The 13,457-nt window shown below is 43.5% G+C and overlaps 1 protein-coding gene across 10 annotated transcripts in view; it reads right to left on the bottom strand.

The window, feature by feature from the left end:
- Positions 1-13,457, bottom strand: part of Cobl (cordon-bleu WH2 repeat protein) — a 287,464-nt gene that overhangs the window by 247,605 nt on the left and 26,402 nt on the right. Inside the window, exon 1 of one of the 10 annotated variants that reach the window (XM_058581929.1) lies at positions 4,625-4,939. The exons of the other annotated variants lie outside the window; for them this stretch is intronic. The gene's annotated coding sequence lies outside the window, so the exon portion shown is untranslated. Of the gene's footprint in view, positions 1-4,624; positions 4,940-13,457 lie in introns of those variants that run through there. 10 annotated transcript variants of the gene reach the window in all.

Raw genomic sequence — 13,457 nt, 5'->3', positions numbered from 1 at the left:
CTTGGATTACAGGGATGTTGTGGCTGGGTACTGGCAGTGTGCATCTGGGCCTGTGGGGAGGGATGTAGGGATGAGGAAACAAAGTCAGAACCCAGAGAGGACAGAAACCCACAGAAGACTCTACACAGAGTAATGATGTCATTCATTAACATTTATCCATGACTTCTCCGAAGGCACAAGAGGGTGCTCAAAGCATACCTTGCCTTTCCTTTATGAGGGCATCTCATAAAGTGGAAAAACTTCAAACCCAATTCCATACTAGAGCTCACCTCCATTCTCCCCCAAACCCAGAGACTGCAGCAGCAGTAGCTACCTTCCCACTCCTCACACCTACCAAGCTCAGCCATACCTCAAGACACTTTTGCCTGCTGCCCCACACCCTAGCAGCGTGGCTCACTCCTCTCTTCACTGTGCCCCTTGTACAAAGACAACCCCCCAAACAGCAGTTGTTGTAACTCTCTTGTAATCCAATTATTTCCTGAAACCATATTTCATATTTATTTGAATATTTACTATATCCCCCACTAGAACATATCACATCAGGGTTAAGGGTGACCATGCCTGTCATATTTATGGCTATATTCCCAGGTGTACAATGCTGTTGAGTAGCAAGCAGGTGCACAATGACTGCCTATTCTGTGAATTAACAAAGGTGAGACTATGGTTGAAAAGCTACTACCAAAGTCCACAACACCAATGGCAACTTTGTCTGAACTGAGCACACGTCTACGTGACAAGATATCAAGTGGAAGAGTTGATATCCAAATAAAGAAAGAAAACCTGGGTGACTTATGCACCTCCTCACTTGCCACAGAGTGTGGTAGGGCCCCATTCGTCAAGCCCAAAAGCACATTGGGAAAACGGAGGTGGAATAAGAAGTCCAGTCTGAAACTGGGGTTGTAGTTCAGTGGTAAAGCACTTGCCTGACGTGTGTGTGGGGCCCTGGGTTCTATCCTCAGCATCATATAAAGATAAATAAATAAAATTAAGGCATTTGTGTCCATCTGCAAAAAAAATAATGTGTGTGTGTGTGTGTGTGTACTCCAGTCTTAGCTGAGTTTAGGTTCCTGGGTGGCACCATTTGGAGATATGTTGGAAGGGTAAATCCTAAGCTGCACAGAGACAGGTGAGGAGACAGAGCTAGAGGTGACAGTGGGAAAGTGTCAAAGTCCTGGGAACAATGACTCTACTGGTCCTGCTTAATTTCAGACTACACTGGCCATATCCCATGCTGCTTCACCTCAAGTCCTTCCACTGAAAGGAATGCCTTGCCCAGGGCTCATGGCAAAAAGTGCTGTCTGACAGCAAGCCCTTCCTTCTTGGGAGGTCACATCCCCTGGGAGGAATGCAAGGCATGAGAAGAGATACTGGGTAAGGAGAAAGCCTGGGGAATCCCAATAACTCCAGTGTGAGAAGAAGAAAAACCTTCAAAGCAGTTGGAAAGGGCAACAACAACAACAAAATGACAAGTGAGGCCTTGACCAAGGAGGCCAGAGGGGAAACTCTGAAGGAAGAAACAGTCATCAGAATAAACAGCAAGTAGAATAAAGGTTGTATTGACAGTGTCGTGGCGGTGGCACTCAGGAGTTAGTGTGACAATGACTGCAAACAACTTTGCGAGCAAGGGCCAGGCATGAGGACATTCGTAGAAGGCAGGACTGGAGAAACTGTGCCAAGTCAAGCCAAGCACTGTGCCCAGGCATCAACAAGGCATGAGGCAATGTTTTATCTTAATCACACCGAAGCTTGGAGAAAAAAGCAAGGTCACTGAAGTGATAGACTGGACAAGCAGCCAGGGTAGCATCTATTCAGTAGCTTTGAGGGGGCAAGTACTGGGACCTGAGGATGGCAAAGGTGACCCTCTTTCTTGGGATTCATTATCCCACAGAGCAGGGCTGAAGTGGGTGCCAGGAGCCCCAAAGGAAGATCACTAGAGCACAGAGGTACCACCAACTCTTCAGAGGAGCCTGATGCTTCTGGGAGGAGGGTAAGAGATTTGGGTTGCATCTGGAAAGAGGAGTTATAGTTCCACTCAATGGGATGAGCAAAGCGAGACCAAGTCAGTCAAGCTAAGAAAGTCATTTCTTATCTTTTTTCCATGTCCCCAGTTCTCTGGCAGCCACCTGCTCACTTGTTTCAGCTTCTCATTGATTTTTCAAGGTTAGTCTGGCATCTGTATTCCCATTCTAGTATAAGGAAGCTGAACACAAGGTCAGCAGAAAAACCTCAGCACTGTGTCAGGAAGCGATGAGGTCTCAATAGCTATGTTCTTAGTAATAGTAGAGTGATAGCATATGGAATCATGGAATTACCACCAATTCTCCAGAGGACAACCCTGGGAGATGTTCCTGACTGTGAATGTCATCTGTCATCTACACTCCACTGGGACACAGGATAAAATGCCTGCTCCAGCCCAGAGCTGCTGTGAGCATGCACCACGCAGCTGCTGAAGTGTGTGGTGCAGTCCACAAACCCACACTCTAACATGCTCCCAGGGTTGCTGCTCTTAGGTAATGCTATGACAGAAAGAGGGGACAAATGAATGGTTTTAACAAGGGCATAGAAAGTCAGAGGGATAGAATTCAAAATGTGTTTTTGGCAGCAAGTAGAGGGATCAATGACAAAGTATGAGGCTCTAAGCAAGGAAATCAGAAAAGGCTTTCAGGAGCACAGGAAAGAGCTGGCAAGGGCCTGACCTAAGAACCAAGGCTGCACAAATGGGTACAGAGTGGACTACAATGGTGAGTGCAATATAGCCTCTAAGAATCTGCAGGGTGGATGCTGGGGCATATGGTGTCCTGTACCAAGACAGGGAGAGGGAGGCAGAGGGGGTAGTTTAGAGAATGTGAGAGCTCAGTGGAACATGGCAAATGATAATTCCTTCCTCTCCCAGCATGATCTGGCCCCTGACAATCATTCCCTAATTCTACTGTCCTGCATGTGTGTCACAGTCACCAATTCACTTCACCTTGTGGGCAGCATGATAAGGAGGGCAGAACTGATCTTCGAGGTTTCTCCAAGTTCAGGCTTGGAATCTTAACAGCTCTAGGCCCTGCTGCTGCTACAGAATCCACACCCCACAGTGCAGTCCAGCCTTCCCAGGAGAATGGCCCATGCCAGCCACACCAAATAGGATCTCAAATTAGTCACGGTATTGAGACTTCATAGACTATTTGGAGGTTGAAAGATTAAGGGAGTCAATGACAGATAAGCTGGGGATGGGGCCAGAAATATTCATAATGGTAACTCTTAACTTCTTCTTTGTGGACAAAATAAAACAAATTTGGTGGGTGACCAGCAGATGGAAGGCCCTTAGTTTTAAACTGCAGAACCCCACATCAGTGCTTTTAGTTGAAATTTCAATTCCTGTAAAGATGAAGAGCTCCCAGGTTGGCTGTGGGGTTCACTGGTTCAGCACTGGCCAGCCTAACTACAAGTTCAAGGGCTGACAGGCAAGGCCTGGGAGAAAGAACTAGCCAGACCGGTCCTGTTGGATTGTGTTGCTGATGGTGACACAATCCTAATGTCACTGAACACCTTTTTGGCAACTATCAAACATTTCATAATGATCCCTATACAAAAGTAGTTGACATAAGGAGTATTATCCCCATTTCAGAGGAAGCAAGGCAGACAGTTACTGTCAGTGGAATGCTAACTATGAATTTGGTGCTAAGGTAGGCACCTAAACAATAGTGCCTCGCTTCATTTTCATGACAGTCTATAGGGAAGGTGCTATTATCTTGTTTTTGCAAAAATGAAACTGAGACTTAGATTAAGGAACTGTTAAAAGAAAACATAATCAGTAAGGGATGGAGCCAAGACTCCAGCAGGTCTGCTTAGCTCAGTCACCATAACATGCTAATTTAAAATATAATTTTTAAAAAGCAATAACATTTGACGCAAAAAAAAAAAAATCAGATGCTTTAATGTATATTAAATTGGTGACATCAAAACACTCCAGGTGGGGTGGAAGCAAATGAGTACAGGATGAAACAAAACATTGTAAAGACTCACAAAAGGTTGCTTTTACATACATTGAAACTAAATTTCATATCTACATGAAACATTCCATAAATAAACTATCAGAAAATCCGAAAAGCATTCAGTTCCATAAATAAATTGTAGGAATCAAGTCCTACCTTCCTTCCAGTCCCAGAATGTCTAGGAGACTGCTTGGGCCTTAGCAGATCAATCATGGTCTTGTTTCTAGTGTGATGTTCTCCTAAGGGGGCATGTGACAGCAGCCCAAGGTCTGACAACCCACAGCAGCACTTCTAATACCCCAACCAATAAAATTCACCAAGTAGAAACTCAGGGTATTTTCCATGTTCTCAGTCCTCCAACAGCCGCTTGCTCACCTGTTTCAGCTTCCCATTGTTTTTTTCGAGGTTAGTATGGCATTTTTATCCCCATCCCGGTATAAGGACACTGAACACAAGGTTAGGTTTAAGCAAATCTGCAGACACAGGGAAGAACCAGAGGAACTGGATTCCAGAGAACCCTATAATGGGGCTGGTCCCCCAGTTGCTGACCCCAGTATACCAGCTACGCCCAACAGGCAAACTACCAAGAGGATTAGAGCAGAAAGCCCACCACGCAGTGGCTGGATGGTGGCAGGTCTTACCTTTGCTGCAGCAAGGTCACAGGTAGAGATGAAGCAGGTTATTTGAAGTCCTGGAACAGAACTTGTCAGTCTGAAGATCCAAAATGTGGATGGACAGAAAGGCATGAAGGGAGAGACCACACAAGGGCCAGAGCTACCTGTGGATTCCCACTACCTGAGAGTGCCCTGGTATGTACTGGATGCCTGACCTGCCCAGGAAGGAAGGGTGGGGAGTGAGGGCCAGACAGCCTCCTCCTGCCAGGGAGGCTGCTGTTTGTTCCTTCTGTAACCCTCCCTCCTCCCTGCTGTGATGAGCTCAAAGTCCACACAGATTAACTGTCCATGTGGATGGGCAGATTTTTTTTTTTTAACCATATAAGAAAATGTACATCCAGTATCAAATCCTAAGGAAAAAGCCATCAGAGGATTTCCATCACATGAAATTTATCTGTGAACTTATAATAAGAAATTAGGAGGAGATATGATTCATTGTCTCAGGGTTCCCTAACTTTTTTCTTTCTACATAAAATCCCCTCCACAGTTATGTATAACCTCACAAGCTTTCTTGAGCTAATGTAATTCATTAGACAGAAAGACAATTTTTGAAATTTTAAGTAACTAGTGAGAGATCTTGTTAAAGTATTTTAATTTGGTGAGTACAATGTTACAGGTAGACAAATTACAAAATAATATATATTTCATTTTCTGTATGGAAATCAAATGTATAGTGAAATATAGAAATTGACCAAAGCTACACATATAAACTGATTTTTTTACTCTGATTTTGCTTTAAAGATCAATTGACGCTCATTTTAAGTGAGAACAAGAAATCGCTTTTCAGGCGGCTGCATGCAAACTTTTCTGCACAAATAACAGAGTGTGTGAATACAGTCCTCACAAATGGAAAGCACAATAAATTCCAGGCAGATGGGTGGCACCAGCGTGTTAACTACATTTTACTTGGTTTTGAGCTCTATGTACACCTGGACCAAAGAGGGCAACACTTTCATTTAGATAATTCAACTTAGCAGCTTTGGGAGGGGTGTAGGAAAGCAAATTTGCAAAATGACACCCATATTTAGTATATCCCCTATTCATTTACATTTCAACATCCATGTCCCTAGGCTTCTTAATTTCAACCTGTGGTTTGTTATGGAGCTAAACTGAATAACAAATCATTGCAAATAAAAAGTTCATCAGCTTGTTCACATCAAGATTTCCAGAAGGGTTTTGTAATGAACCCCAAAAGGGTCAAAGGTAACCTCTCAATTTGTGTGTTTGGGAATTGATCCCAGGGGAGATTAACCACTGAGCCACATCCCCAGGGCTTTCCTTTTATTTTGAGACTGGGTCTCACTAGGTTCCTTAGGACCTTGCTAAATTGTTGAGGAAATTACAGGCATGAGTCACCTGGCCCAGCTAGGCTCTCATTTTGTAAAATACCCCTTTCTCCACTATCCTCCTCATGAGGTGGAACAATACAGGGGTCAGTGTTAGGAGGAAAATAATCCAACAAAAATTCCAATAAAAATAATTACTCTACTTGCTTAAATCTGGTTTTACAGTAACTAAAAATTTGAAACCATTGCTATTTTTCTTTTTTTTTTTCTTCTTGGTTTGGTAGTGCCCAGTGGATACACAGGGCTTCGTAGATGTGCCAGGCAAGCACTCTACCACTGAGCAATACCCCCAGCCTTGTTTCTACTTTTTAAAATAATGTCAACCCTGGTACACTTTCCAAGCTCCCTGTATAAGCCACTATCTGAAGTATTTTCAGCTAATCAGGTAAGTACTCTAGCCTGAGAGGGCCAGGCCCTGGGGCACACAAACAAGCTGGAGACAAAACAACAGCATGAGTCCAATCAAATGACAACAGCCACCCTGCTGCTAGGGAGTATCCCTTCTTCTGAATGAAAGCAAGCCCTGCTGAATGAAGGCAAGCCATGAGAGAGGTCAGGCAACTCCCCAGTCTACCACAGCTTGTGGTAAAGAGGAAGATATCACAGGACTTAACATCACACAGGTCCAGTGGTGTTTGACCTTTCACCTATGGAACACCATACAAACAACAAGGATGACACACTGAGGACAAAAACAACATTCTCATTTCTGAAAAGCCACCTCAAAATTTATAAACCTATATACTCTTTGTAAGTTTTTAACATACATTCTAGCTTCCTAACATACATTACTAAGATAATGACATAGGAGATACCACTACTTAAAATTCCCCATTTATCAAAGCAGAAACCCAAATCTACAATGGCATTCCTGAGAATTGTAATAAGTCATTAGGTAATAAGGACCTGGGGCTAACTTACCTTCCAACATTGGCTTCTGCTTTCAAACTGAAAACTACTCCTGGATTGTCAGCTCCTGCCTGTCTCAGTGGCTAGGCAGCTACATCTGCTGCATATTTATAGTGGCTAGATCTAGCTGGCATTTAAAATTAAGATACTAAAAATGAATGACAAATTTCACCAGAGAGACACACTAATTTTACTTATTTGAAAGTAGTTAACTTGCCTAAATAGTTTGATAATCAAATACAATTCCCAAAATACCTAAATGCTTCAATGATCTTAGAATTCCAACTCCTCATAAAACTTATTTTATTTAGATATTTATTTTTAAGAGTGTCACTGACCCACCTAGTTCACGTACTGCGCTCATTTCTCTGGTGAAGCTAATTCCATCTGGAATCTCTGCCTGCACTTCTGTCACCTATAGGTATGACCTTCCTCAGCCACTTGTTCTTGGCACTCTTCCTTTACCTGTAACCCTCCCATTTATATGCCTCACTGTAGCCCAAATACCCACCTTCTTCACAGCAATTCCTTGTGTGTCCCTGCAGCCAGGCACTTCTCCTCTCCCTGTGAAGGATCTCCATTTGCCTGCTGTCCCTGCTGTGGTTTGCCTCCCAGCTCTTTCTGCCCCTTCAACACATTAGGCCTTCAAACTCATGCAGTCTTATTTCAATATCACTCCCAAAGACACTGCACACTACCCTCTCTGTGTCCCAGGAGAAGAATACACTCATTGTCCCTTCTTGTCCCCAGGTCAAAGTCAGCACAGGCCTGATGACAGCACCCCTGCAAGAACCTCCTATATGTCCCTTCCTGTCCGTGGCCACTGCTACAACTCTCACTGAGTGGCTCTTTATCTGTTCACCCCACTGTGACAACAAGCTCCTAACTCTATCCCAGTTCTTAATCTTTTACTTTCAAATAAATAAACCAAACCAAGACTATTAATTATCTATGATAGAAGGACAGAAATACATCATGGGGTGGATGTCTGGATCTGGGAGCAGAAGACAATTTTTACATCTATGTGGCAACTTTACTCAGGAAAGTGCAGACTATAAAGATCAGTTGAAATACTGCCACTAAGAAACCTTTGAGCGCAGGTTCAACACAATCTTTCATATTCACACAGTAAATTTCATAAAGAAAATGTCTTTCAGTAGGAATTCTATGTTCTGTGGTGCTCTGCCTCAGACAACACTAGCTCCAGAAGACATAAGTCTAAGTCTTAATTTGTCTATTAACCAGTTGTGTTTTAAAATAAAAGACACAAGAACTGTATTTTCAAGGAATGCTGAGACACTAGTAGTTAAAAAAAAAAAAAAAACTCTTCTCTCATACTAATTATTTGAAGGTTTGCATTTTGGCGGGCGGGGCGGGAGGGGGGCGTGTCTGAAATGGGAAACACCAATGTTAACAAATGAAAATGAAAATGATCTGCCTGAACCCCAGCTTCCTGGGCTGGTTTCCCCAGGAATAGAGAATGGCTGGGAGAGTGATGAAGGCAGGGCTGAGGAGGAGGGAAAGGATCCAGAGCAAATGGAGAGGAGGCACACACAATAGCTAAATGTTTACACCACTCCAGACACTGGAGAGGCCAGGTCAGGTCCAAAGGAAAGGATGAGAAAGGCTGGCTGCAGAAAGAGGCCCCACCTCCATCCCCACCCCACCTCCACCCTCACCCCCACAGAGTAAGCTCTAATATGCAAGAACAAGGCAAAATTTTTATGTAAATTTTGAAGCACAAATCCCCTGGAACCTCCTATTTTGTTTCACTTCCTACCAGTAGTGCTGCGAGAAATTGAAGAGGACCTCTGGTATCTAGGATCAGAATTCCTTTTTTGTGATTAGGATTTTGTTTTTTACTTTTTGGGGAAGGGCTGGTTCTGGATCCACAGGGCAAAGGCATGGATCCACAGGGCTATGTGTGTTCCAGTGTTCCGGTCCTTACATCCCCATGTCCATGGCTTCACCTCTTTGCAGAGCAGATTTGCAGAGAGGGAAGGATCGGGGGCAAGACTCTACCAGAGCAAAAAGCTGTCTGAGAGGATGGAGAGGAAAAGATCCTTTTTTGGAGGAAACATCCTAATAAAAACAGAGCAGAAGGCCTGGGAACTGCTATGGCACAGACCCAGGTGTCCTCACCTACAGATGTCCATCAGAGTCAACTGGGAAACTTCCAAAAATACCAATGCCCTGGGCTCCAGGCAGCATGGAGAGCTGAGGGATTCCTAGAGGTGCTCCACACAACCAGTCCCCAGAAACTGACCCCAGTATCAGTGAGGCCCACTCTGGGAACTCCTTTGGCATCCTCCTGGCCAAACCCTGATGCAACAAAGGTAAGAACACAGAACCATCCACAAGGCATGCAGAAGGCTGGCAATTCCAGCTTCTTCATCACCTTGGAAAAAAACAAAATAAGCGTTTCCACTTCTGATGAGGATGTTTCTGAAGCCTCACTAAATGCTGCAATCCTCTCTCCTTGTTCCCTTCTTCCTCTAACCTGCTCACCTAGAGTTTCAGACTTTGTTTTAATAAAGAGGTACTTTAGCATTTTTTAGATTAATCTTCCATGACAATGGGCCCTATTCTTTTCCCTATGAAATCCACCCTGGATTCTCCAAATAAAAGTCACTGTGCTAAACGCAGGAAAAGAGCTGGTTGAAGAAGCAAATATCAAGCAGCATCCTGAAGCTCAAAATGCAAACTTAGGCTCTGAGGCCACAGAACTACTTTTGATTATAATAAAACAGGAATTTGAAGGATCCATTTTAATCAGCCATTTTAATCACAGATTGCGAAAGATGACTCACACTTGTCCCTGGAAGATTTGGAACCTGTGATTAAATGTTCCTTGACTCCATTAAGCATCATTTTCACAGACAGCAGCAAGAGCTGTGCCCATGTTACCCATGTCAATTTCTGGGAGCCCCTTGCCCTGAGGCTTCTGGGAAAGAAGAGCATGACCCAAAGTACTGAGAAAGGAATCACTCCAAAGTACTGGGAAAGGATGGAAGGGTCCACTTTGCCCCTCAGAGTATGTTCACTTGGGGCTTTCTTGCATTGAGGGCTTTTCCTCCCCATCTAGCCAGCACTAGTCCTTCTTGTTTAGTCATTCAACCCTTCCACAAGCTTTAAGAATGCCTGTGGAAGGTCAGGGACTACACAGGGTAGAGGAATGAAATCAGGGGACCCATAGCCACCTCCTGCAGTGAACATGGGCCAGGGGTGAGGAGACTGGCTGCGAGCTGAGGCCAAGTGAGATGTGAATGGAACAGAAGATACCCCCCCAGGAAACGAGAGGGAAAACTCTGGTGCACTGGAGGGACAGGAGAGTCAACCTTTATGTACACTTGGGCCAGATGGGGAAGGGCTGTCAGCTCCACCATGAGCCTGGCCTTTAGCTCACAGGGGAGAGGAGTCATTTGAGACATGCAGGTAAAAGAGCAAAACCTGGTAAAATAAGAGTTATGAAATACAGCTAGGGTTCAGCACCAAAGTCAAGGAAACCCTGGAAACACTGACATGCCAAGATGGGAGGGCCTGTGGCAGGCAGTGCAACAGGCCCTCCTGGTCAAGGCCCTGACATCAGTCTCTGCACAGGCAACAGCCAGGAGAATGGACCCCAGGCCAAGTGGCTTCGTACAGCCAGGATAGGATGCCTATTGCCAAGGTCAAGGACAATGCTTCATCTGCCACCACAATGACCACACCAACTCTGAGGTTCAAGTCTACATCACATTGAGCCAAAAAAGTACTAGTTCTGCTCTACTTTGCTGTGGGACAGTCTCACAGTCAAGAACTGCCTCCTAACACTTCCCCCACTGTTTGAAGAATGCAGTTCCATTAAGTCAGCAGCAGCTGGGCCTTGACTCCAAGCTCTGTTTTTTTCAGTGTCAGCAGACAGGCCAGCAGTGATCCACAAAGGACCACATGCTCAGTCAGCAGCTCCACAGGTTCCAAGGCCACCTTTACATGACTTCCCTGGAGAATAACACTAGTAAAATTTCCATAAGAAAGGTTTATTAAACTTTAGGTCCTGGGAATGCTAACGAAAGAGGCACATAAGCTGGTAATTCTTGCCTGCAATGATTTGCCTTTGACCTGAAATTTTTTGAACACTTTTGTAACTTAAAACCTCACAAAATACACAAGTGAGTTGTACGTTATGTGAAGCAGATCTCAATAAAACATTTTTTTTTTCTTACTGGGGAAATAGAAATACTCTATCAAAAATTCTCATGTCTCAAAGTCAATTTCTAAAAGTTCTGGGACTTTTACAGATTAGTGCAATCTTCATTGTTTCAGTGGGAAAATGAACCTTTTTTTTAATCTCAATAATTCTTTAAATTGTGGTATAAACGTGTATTAAGAATTGTAAGGCAATAATAATAATAATAATAATAATAATAATAATAATAATTGAACCTTTCTTTAAAAGGTACTTTTCCCTTCCTTTCTTGATTTTCTTTTCTTTAAGAAGTATGGTTGAAAGAAGCCGAGGAGAGGCTGAAATGGCTAAGAGGCTAATTACATACAAAGAACTAAACAAATAAGTAAATCTACTGAAGGACTGGGAGCCAGGTCTCCTGCTGCCAATGAAGGAAGTTATAAACAGAGTGTGGGACAGGCTGAGATTTGCATGTGTGCAGATGCATAGATGGGACTATGAGGAGGGTGAGAGAGAATGACACAGCACGTGTACATGTTAACAACAGAAATATCTGCAAAAATATATGGTTCTTTAACTGTGTAACATTATTCCAAGATAAAAAGTTAAAAATATATATACCGGTAAAAATGGAGAGGATTGTTGATCCACATAACCACAATGGCATCATTTCCATCTGATAATTCAGACAAGTGTTCTCAGTCCACCATTCAGCATTTCTCTTAGGTCTCCCTGGCCTCCTGCCCTTTCTGTCCACCTATCTGACTCCAACCTCTGTCTCTTTTCCCTTCTTCCTTACTTCCACGCACTGAACCTCTTTCTCTTTCCTGGCTCTCTTCTCATCTACTGAGCCTCAAATTCAATTTCCAAATGGGATTAGAGTATATCTTTAATTATTTAGGATGTATAAGCTACAAACGTCTAAGAAGAACTAGAAAAACTTTATTTGAAATAATTTATTTTTTCCAAATAAGAGTTATGGTCTCATTTTTTAATTCTAAATGTACAGTAATTTTTTTAAAAAAATCTCTCTGGATAAAATTAGAAAATTATATTAATATAATATGTGGCCTTTTGTCTCTGTGGGTCAGTCATCTTTAACTTAAAAAAAGACGATTCTGTAGCCTTGGCTAATTCACCTGAGTGACCTGTGTGTATATAACTAACAACCAACAAGATGGATGGATGGACCAACAGGCAGAGAAACAGACTGTCTGACAAATAGGAGGACGAAGCACTCTTTCTCCATTGCAGTTTCTGTACTGTCAATGCAGGTGATAAGAAGGCCTCCCTTACACAGCTGCTACAAGAATTCAACATGATAACCTCTGAGAGAGCAGAAGCGCATGCAGAGACTGAGAGATAAGAACACTCAATGAAGACAGCAGATGGGGAGAGAGATCATCTCACTTGTAGCCTAGACCCTCAAAATGCTTTCTAAACTCCCAGCAATATTCCAAAGCTGCCTCTGAGGAACAGGAAGTGAGGGAGAGTGTATCTGTGGACATCACAGGGCAGATCCATTTCACATTATTTACTGATCTTCTCTGTCCCTGCATGAGATGCCACAGGAACACATCAAGTCAACAGCTGGTCCCTAGAGACTTCTCAACTACAATCATAACTCTGCACTAAAAACACAGTGGCCTACCTGGAGTGCCAGCACCACAAATACTAGAACATAAATACCCATATCAAGTGATGAGTATATTTAGAAGCTCCACATTCACAGAGACTCCCACACACACATGCACAGCAAGCAGGGTAAATCTGATCTGGAGATTAGCTGAATTGAGAAGCAGGGAGGGAGGGAGTGCACAGAAAAGAACACAGGGCCTGGTGGACAGCAGCCCATGTATGGTCACTCAGATTGCTTCTTCCACCCACTCCAGAGACAACGGTGCTATATTTAGATGGGTCTGAGACTCCAGCTTCCAAAACCAGTGAACTGTAGATCACCACTTCCATGCCATTCTTCCAAAAGTAAGAATAACAAGACAACAAAAACTATACCAAATGAAAATGACAGCTGTAATTTCAACAACAGGAAAACAATCTCTCAACATGCAATGTCTGTTTTTCTAGATGATTTCAATTTGGAGATAATTGGCAGTTACAGAGCCAGCAGAAATGCTGAACCTGTGGAGCACGCACACTTCCCAGGCTGCAGGTTGTGACTAATGGCAGTGCCCACGCAGCATGCGGCAGGCAGCAGAGAAATACTTTCCTCCAAGACACTTGTGGTCCTGTAGGGAAAGATACAGCTGCTGTCATTCTCAAATTACCACCAGCCCCGCCCTATGTTCCAGCCCAGAACCAAGAGGTGAATGATCTATGCTTAGCTTTTTAAAACCCAATGATTCAGGGAGAAGACACA

The sequence above is a fragment of the Marmota monax genome, unplaced genomic scaffold, assembly GCF_021218885.2.
Source record: "Marmota monax isolate L192 unplaced genomic scaffold, Marmota_monax_Labrador192_F-V1.1 WCK01_AAM20220418_F8-fsc00430, whole genome shotgun sequence".
In the NCBI taxonomy this organism is placed as follows: Eukaryota; Metazoa; Chordata; class Mammalia; order Rodentia; family Sciuridae; genus Marmota; species Marmota monax.
The sequence above is the reverse complement of the archived record's forward strand: the minus strand, read 5'-3'. Positions and strand labels throughout refer to the sequence as shown.